Raw genomic sequence first — 8509 nt, 5'->3', positions numbered from 1 at the left:
GGAACAGCGCCACGCCCAAAATTTGAGAGGGTTTAAAAATTTGTTTTGGGGTGCAAAATTTATGTAAACATATTAGCTTTCGAATACCGAGTGCGCATTTTAAAAAATTCAAAATGGCGGACTCAGTATGGCGCCTAGAATAAAAAGAGTCACACAATAAAAAGTTATAGCTTGAAAAAAAAATTATAAAACCACAGAGTAAAATTTTGTTTTGCATCTAAATTGTGTGTTCATTCGTGTACTTTACGTTAGGTATATTGGATTTAAAAAAATTCAAAATGGCGGATCCAATATGGCGGACGAAAAATCGAAACTTAAAATTTGTAATTGAAAAAAATATGGTCATATTCTGCGTCAAATTTGAAGTATAAATGCCCTTTTGCGATTTTTCGATATAACGCATCCTTTTCGAGATAAAAATTCATTAATATCGAAGTGCTGATTAAACTTGGAAGACACGTAACTTGTGCACGTGATAGTAGGTTTTGGGGTCACTGAAAACAAATCTGATATGATGAATAATATGAAAATTCGAAACGGCGGAGTCAGAATGTGTGTGTGTGTGTGTGTGTGTGTGTGTGTGTGTGTGTGTGTGTGTGTGTGCGCGTGTGTGTGCGTGTGCGCGTGTGCGTGTGCGTGTGCGTGTGTGTGTGTGTGTGTGTGTGTGTGTGTGTGTGTGTGCGCGCGCGTGTGTGTGTTTGTATGCGCGTGCGTGTGTGTGTCTTAACGCGCGCGAGAGAGCATGTAAATGAGAGCGCATATTGATGTCCTGATGTAAGGACTTCACTCATTAAAGCCTACGGCAAAACCAGCGATACTATCCAAGAAATATTTTTAGCGAAAACAAAAGTTTAAAAAATTGTTTATGAATCAATAAAATATTTCTTTATGCTGACGTGAAAAATGGCATTTGCAGTTTATCGATAGTATCGCTGGTTTTGCCGTAGGCTTCAATGAGTGAAGTCCTTACATCAGGACATCAATATGCGCTCTCATTTACATGCTCTCTCGCGCGCGCTAAGACACACACGCACGCGCATACACACACACACACACACACACACACACACACGCACGCACGCACGCACGCGCACGCACGCACACACGCACACACACACACACACACACACACACACACACACACACACACACACACACACACACACACACACACATTCTGACTCCGCCGTTTTAAATTTTCATATTATTCATTATATCAGATTTGTTTTCAGTGACCCCAAAACCTACTATCACGTGCACAAGTTACGTGTCTTCCAAGTTTAAACAGCACTTCGATATTAATGAATTTTTATCTCGAAAAGGATGCGTTATATCGAAAAATCGCAAGAGGGCATTTATACTTCAAATTTGACGCAGAATATGACCATATTTTTTTCAATTACAAATTTTAAGTTTCGATTTTTCGTCCGCCATATTGGATCCGCCATTTTGAATTTTTTTAAACCCAATATACCTAACGTAAAGTACACGAATGAACACACAATTTAGATGCAAAACAAAATTTTACTCTGTGGTTTTATAATTTTTTTTTCAAGCTATAACTTTTTATTGTGTGACTCTCTTTATTCTAGGCGCCATACTGAGTCCGCCATTTTGAATTTTTTAAAATGTGCACTCGGTATTCGAAAGCTAATATGTTTACATAAATTTTGCACCCCAAAACAAATTTTTAAACCCTCTCAAATTTTGGGCGTGGCGCTGTTCCGGTTGACATGGAATGTCCCAAATATATATTTATGTACACATATATTTGGAAATAAAGATACTACTGCTTAGATTTTTTCGAGATTTTTCGAGATACAAAGAGTACGTCTACCACTTGTTACTTAGGTTTTTTCGAGGTATAATACTACCACTTTCTTTTTTTTCGAGGTAACAACATATACACTACTATACGTGTACTTGGCGCCTTTCTTTACCTTTTTTTAAGAAAGGTAATTTTGTACGGATATCACGCCTTTTTGTAGTATTACGCATTTTATAAACAGTATGTACAGGGTAAAGCTATTTGGAGGTATTATACTACCACTTTGTTTTTTTCGAGGTAACAACATAATACATATACACTACTATGCGTGTACTTGGCGCCTTTTTTACCTTTTTTTTTAAAAAAGGTAATTTTGTACGGATATCACGCCTTTTTGTAGTGTTACGCATCTTAATCTTATAAACAATATATCTTATAATCTTATAAACAGTATGTACAAGGTGTGAAGCTAAAGGTGTTACGGACTATTATTTCTAAAAAAAACAACAATTTAATATTTTGCTTAGTTTTTTTTAAATAATAATCTGTAACCTTTTTAGTTGTACACCTTGTTAATGCTATACATATGTATACCACAGAAAAAAATTACTACTTAAAAATAAAAATGTAATGTGTCTGAAGTTGTTAATAATAGGTAAAACGTTTGACACACATACACACACACACACACACACACACACACACACACACACACACGCACGCACGCACGCACGCACGCACACACACACGCACGCACGCACGCACGCACACACGCACGCACGCGCACACACACACACACACACACACACACCACACACATACACACACACACACACGCGCGCGCGCGCCTTAGGGTAGCAGAAGAGAGAACAAGAGAAAAGTATCTTCGCGAACAATGGAGCTAGTCTCATGACGATGAGTCAAGTATGTACAAGAGCGAGATCGCAATGACCGATATGCAAGTGGATTAACCTAGTCGCGAAACCTAGCCGTTATACTGTTGAAGAACCGACCGCATAACATTCCGTCTTTTTCTAATCCCGCTGTGAATCGATTTTCCAGCTAACGTATATCTTATGTCTTCGCAAAGCGTAACTTTTAAATAATTTAGGGAGATCAATCACTTCAAGACGACACATTTTTTTTAGAGCGATTGAAGAGAAAGACAGAGAGCTTGTAAATGTCGCGAATAACGTCTTGGACGAGTATAGTAGCGTATACGTCAAGTCGGGAGGCGAATAGAAGTTAAGCAATGGAGAAAAAAAAGACAGACCAAGATATGCGAGTTAATTCAGTTATGATATATTTTTATATATTTTACAGAAGGCGTATAAAAGATGTAAGAGAACTTGCGGTAAAAATTCATGCAAGTCTTAATAACTTCAAGGATTCAACTGACGAATATACAAAAGCTACTAAATGTACTCAAAGCTACTTAATGATTAATACAATGCTAAATGAAGTGTTGTACAAAATTTGAATAGAGTCAAAGATTGCGGTCAGCTACATATTATATACACGAAAATGAATTACGAATGATTATTACGTAACGATGTTCATTGCGCTATATTTTCGCTTTGTTAAAAAATTATAATAAATTATAATAAATTGAGTTAATCGCAGCGCGCGACAAAGTTATGTACGTGAGCACTGTGAGCGATTTAATGATTGTAACCTTACTTGTATACATTTCCTAGAAAAATATTTCTATATTATGTTTAACAACAATATTAAATATTAACATTTCATAACTGCCAAACGTTTCCAGTTGAGCGCAATTGCACGAGTTACGAATCATTTATAGACTCTTTTTTTCAGTTAACTAGTTTCTACTGCATTGAAATCTTGCATAGAAAAAAATGTATTAGCATATCGCGCAAGAATCATAGATATCTAAGTAAACAATTAATCAAATATATACAGTATATATGCGTATATCTGGATTAATCCGAAAGCTTAGTCTCCATCTTTTGAAACATAAAATAATTTTATGCCACAACAGTGAAGTGCGGAATATTAAATAAAATGCGCCATTTAACAATAACTTCTAAGGTAACAAGTTTAATCTACGGTGACCTAAATTTAAACGTGAAAAGAAATTAAATTATTTCAATGAGTTCTCGAATCGTCCCCAATCAGAAATAGACATGAGTCACGTAGAAACGGATTTCCTAATTCGTCTGAGTTATTCGATACAATGTTCTAGTTTAAATGTGACACTACTTTGTAAAATGTTAAGTTTTATTGTTTTCTCTACTCTACGATCAATATAACAATCTTTATAAATTTCTTTCTAAATAAAAATATTCTACACAATCGGAATACTATTTTACAACATGAGTAAAGAACAAAGTCAAAAAGCGAAATAATCAATTTTGACGCGATTAAAGGGGATCATCAATAGCGATTGTATTAAACTCTAGTCCATACTGACTAAGAATCGCGGATTATGCGTGAAAATTGTAGAGTTTCTTGACAACTCTTATGTACAGATGGATTCAAGTGTTTCTGGCTTCATTCATCTGGTCCCATGCCTACTTGTTCAGCATGTCCATTCATTACCAGTTCTTCAGTAAGGGAAATTAGCTTTAAAAATCAATTAATTTCAATTAATTTTCGCATCTGCAAAGAGATTCTCGAAGATTGGATAATAATAACTACTTACCTCATAATTTTGTATCATAAAATAAATATTTGCATAAATATTAGTTTGAATGCGACCTTCAATCTGAGTTTGGGCAGCAACTCCCTTTGAGGAACAATTTTGTACCACATTGTAAGCTTCTGTCGACCATTTACCTGCAAAAGAGTAACATCAAAGTATAATTACATATCCAAAGATAAATAATTTTGAGTGTAGAGATGTATATATCTAAAATCTACTTACACGTAGGAGTTGAAAATAATCTCGTTGATTGAAATGTGGCTTGGATCAGTCAACTCGCGAAACTGTAATATAATAATAAATCGATTAGAATTTTCGGAAACATTACTTCATACGATTCTTTCACACGATGACGGTTAATGTTAATTTCCGATTACCTTATTATTACGTTTCGCGTGTTCTATACTTGTCGTCATGACGAAACATCTGACCGAGACATTGCGCTTCTTGGCTATCTCAATATCTCTCTTTCTCGAAGCTGGATCAGGATTGGTATTGTCTATAACTATACTTTTTCCTTAATTCAAGTATTGTTGGACTGCAGCAATGCACTTCTGCCAGCTGCCTAAAGTGTCTTTGTTGACGTATCCGTATTCCTTCAGATAATTATAAGAAATATGTGTTTGTTCCGCCAATAATAAATAACAAAAGGTGCGTATATTTAATCGACTATAATTGGCCAAAATTTTCACAATTACACGACGTTTCGACCCAAGCTTCGGGTCCTTCTCAAGTAATCTAACAACAAACAATTGTAAAAATCGCAGCGTCAATACAGCGGGTCAAAACATGTACGGAATTTAAATCGTGAGTAACACTTCAGATAATTCTTTGCAAAATGCGATTTTCCGGAGTCTGGACTGCCGACCATAAGTACCACCTGTTAATGGATATCTATAAGCACGAGGAAAGAGCGGTCCTCTGTTCACATTTGACGTTCACGATGATATTCGTGTTATGCACGATGCTTCTGTCGAAACCGAGGAATCACATGCCGGAAAAATTTCACTTAGGTATTTATCATTAAAAGAATACTTTGTATAATTCTCTTTTATGTTATTTCTCATTAGATCATGGTACGAGAGGAACAAACACATTTTTCCAGCGAGTAGATGGGAACCTTTTGATCCAACGAAAAGTTATGACAAGTATACAGTGTCGGATAAAAATAGGAAGAAAGATAAAATCTGATAAACTTAGATTCAACGAATTGTCCAATTTCGTTTAAAGGATTCAGATTCAAAGGACTGTAATTTAGTAGAGCTACATAATCGAGTAAATGAATTAAATATTATCACATAACTGAATGAATTTGAATCTGAATCCTTTAAACGAAATTGGACAATTCGTTGAATCTAAGTTTAGCAGATTTTATCTTTCTTCCTATTTTTATCCGACACTGTATACTTGTCATAACTTTTCGTTGGATCAAAAGGTTCCCATCTACTCGCTGGAAAAATGTGTTTGTTCCTCTCGTACCATGATCTAATGAGAAATAACATAAAAGAGAATTATACAAAGTATTCTTTTAATGATAAATTGGACAATTCGTTGAATCTAAGTTTATCAGATTTTATCTTTCTTCCTATTTTTATCCGACACTGTATACTTGTCATAACTTTTCGTTGGATCAAAAGGTTCCCATCTACTCGCTGGAAAAATGTGTTTGTTCCTCTCGTACCATGATCTAATGAGAAATAACATAAAAGAGAATTATACAAAGTATTCTTTTAATGATAAATACCTAAGTAAAATTTTTCCGGCATGTGATTCCTCGGTTTCGACAGAAGCATCGTGCATGACACGAATATCATCGTGAACGTCAAATGTGAACAGAGGTTCGCTTTTTCCTCGTGCCTAATCGCAATATTACATACATTAAAATAACATGCCAACATTGTGATATTGCTTCATAAGTTTTATCACTTAGTATCTTTACCTTAGTTACAATAAAATCGTAAAACGTATAATGGTGCGGTAATATAAGAAAGATCCTCCTTGACATACATTAACTGATCTACCATTACTGTTTTAAGCTCGCTGAATTTACGCTTCAGAACTTCTAAACATCTCTGAAGAAGCTGATAGATAGAATTACCTGTATGTGAAAATTTAATTTATGCAGTAGAACATTATATATCACGCCAATGTTACTCCAAAAGTGACACTGGAGTATTTTAATAACTTAAAAATTCTCTAAATCACTGAGACATTCACCTTTCTTCATTATAACACTCCGACGATAGCCAGATCCATCCCAATAACTGAATGTGATCTCAATTTCTTCTTCCTTCAACGCGTTCTGATTTCCAGCCCATTCTTGCCTCAATTCTTCCTTAAGTTTATTTTCCTCCTCCTTCCTTTCCCTATCTGGCAAGAAACTTGTATCTACATCTGGATTTTTCTTAATCTTCTTAATCGCGAGGCCATCAGATTGCTCATTTTCTGACTGCGGGGATTTTTCGGCATTGTCTTCGTCCAGATTAAAAGACAAAGCTTGAATCTGTCTCTTCTGTTTGTTCTTTTCTTTTCCTGCTCTTTTTCACGTTCCTTGTATCAAAGCATGATATGTATGACTAGATGACATTCAGAGCACTGGGCGAAAATCACATAACATTCAGAGCACTGGACAGAAATCACATGTATATATATATATATATATAAACGTTACTTTATAAAAATACTTTACTTTATTAAAATTAAAAGTACTTTTATAAAAATATTACGTTATTGTTTCCTTTTTACGCGTTGCTATTACTTTTTGTGAAAAAAAGCATAATATCGTTTAAAAAATTATGTCTATATACACTCGTAGAGAGAGAGAGCACATGAATATAATATTTGCTGACATAACAGCAGATTGGCTATTTTTCTAATAAAATCGATGTTAATTATAATTTAAATTAAATTACATCATTGAATTTTGGCACCGTATTTATATTACCATAGTAACATATCCAATAACTAATACTAAATAAAAGATTAATAAAAATGAAATTGACATAAAGTGGTTAAAGTCGTAAAGATGGAGCGGCACTTAAATGCAAATTTAAATACAGCAGAAAGAGGAAGGATAATTGGTTTATATCAAGGAGGTCACAGCAAAGCAGAAATTGCGCGCATTGTGGGATGCAGTCGTCAAACAGTTGCGTTGTGGATCACCAAATACGAAGAAGGAGGAATGAACAATCTCCAAGATCATCGAAAGAATAACAGAGGTCCTCAGAAAACAACACCGGAAGAAAATGAAGAAATTGTTAGAGCTATGGATGAAAATCCATTTGGTGCAGCTGAAACTGTCTTACAGAACAGGGACTTAAATATTTCCGTGAGAACAATTAGACGCCGATTAAATGCTGCAAAGGTTCACTCTCGTCCTGCAGCAAAAAAATAGAACTAAAGCCAGAACATCGAAGACAAAGAATGCAGTTTGCAAGAGAACATTTGAATACACCTCAAGAAGAATGAAACGCTGTTGTTTGGATGGATGAAAAAGTCTTCTCATCCGCAGAAGATGGACGATATCGTGTCTGGCGACCAGAAGGAAAACGTTTAGATCCAAAGTACGTTCTCCCATCAGGATATAGCGGGAGAATCACATTAGGCTTTTAGGGAAGCATGACTGCCAATGGATTATTAGATCTCGTAGAGATAACCCCAAGAATGGATGCCGAAGAATATGTAGAAATTTTACAAGAAGTATTGAAACCTGGCATTAGACGCGTTTATCCCGAAGAACAATATCCGGTCGTTAAAATAGTGCAAGACAATAGTGCCGTTCATACCTCTAGATTGGTGCAAGCGTGGTTCGAAGTAAATCCGGACATTCAACAAATTCGATGGCCAGCAAAATCTCCGGATTTAAATCCAATTGAAAACGTTTGGGCTCAAATGAAATCGAAATGGATATCCGGCCAATTAAGAACCAGAGAAGCATTAAGAAACCACGTGCATCAAGTGTGGAACGAATTATCTGTGCGGGTGGATTATACACAGAATTTAGTAAATTCAATGCAGAGAAGACTTCAATTGGTCATTGAAAATGATGGATATTGGATACCATATTAGAGTACGTA

At 35.3% G+C, this 8509-nt stretch overlaps 1 long non-coding RNA gene across 1 annotated transcript; it reads right to left on the bottom strand.

The window, feature by feature from the left end:
* Nucleotides 1-3048: 3048 nt before the first annotated feature.
* LOC139782149 (uncharacterized) lies at nt 3049-5030 on the bottom strand. The gene is made up of 4 exons (XR_011720799.1): nt 4811-5030; nt 4656-4717; nt 4434-4567; nt 3049-4354 (listed from the first exon to the last, which is right to left on the bottom strand). It is a non-coding gene; the product is annotated as an uncharacterized lncRNA (long non-coding RNA).
* Between the last annotated feature and the right edge of the window lie 3479 nt (nt 5031-8509).

The sequence above is a fragment of the Temnothorax nylanderi genome, unplaced genomic scaffold (genome assembly GCF_030848795.1).
Source record: "Temnothorax nylanderi isolate EJ_2023f unplaced genomic scaffold, tnyl_v1.0 TNYL_tig0391_pilon, whole genome shotgun sequence".
NCBI lineage: Eukaryota > Metazoa > Arthropoda > Insecta > Hymenoptera > Formicidae > Temnothorax > Temnothorax nylanderi.
Note: the sequence above shows the minus strand (reverse complement) of the source record. Positions and strands in the feature narration are given on the sequence as shown.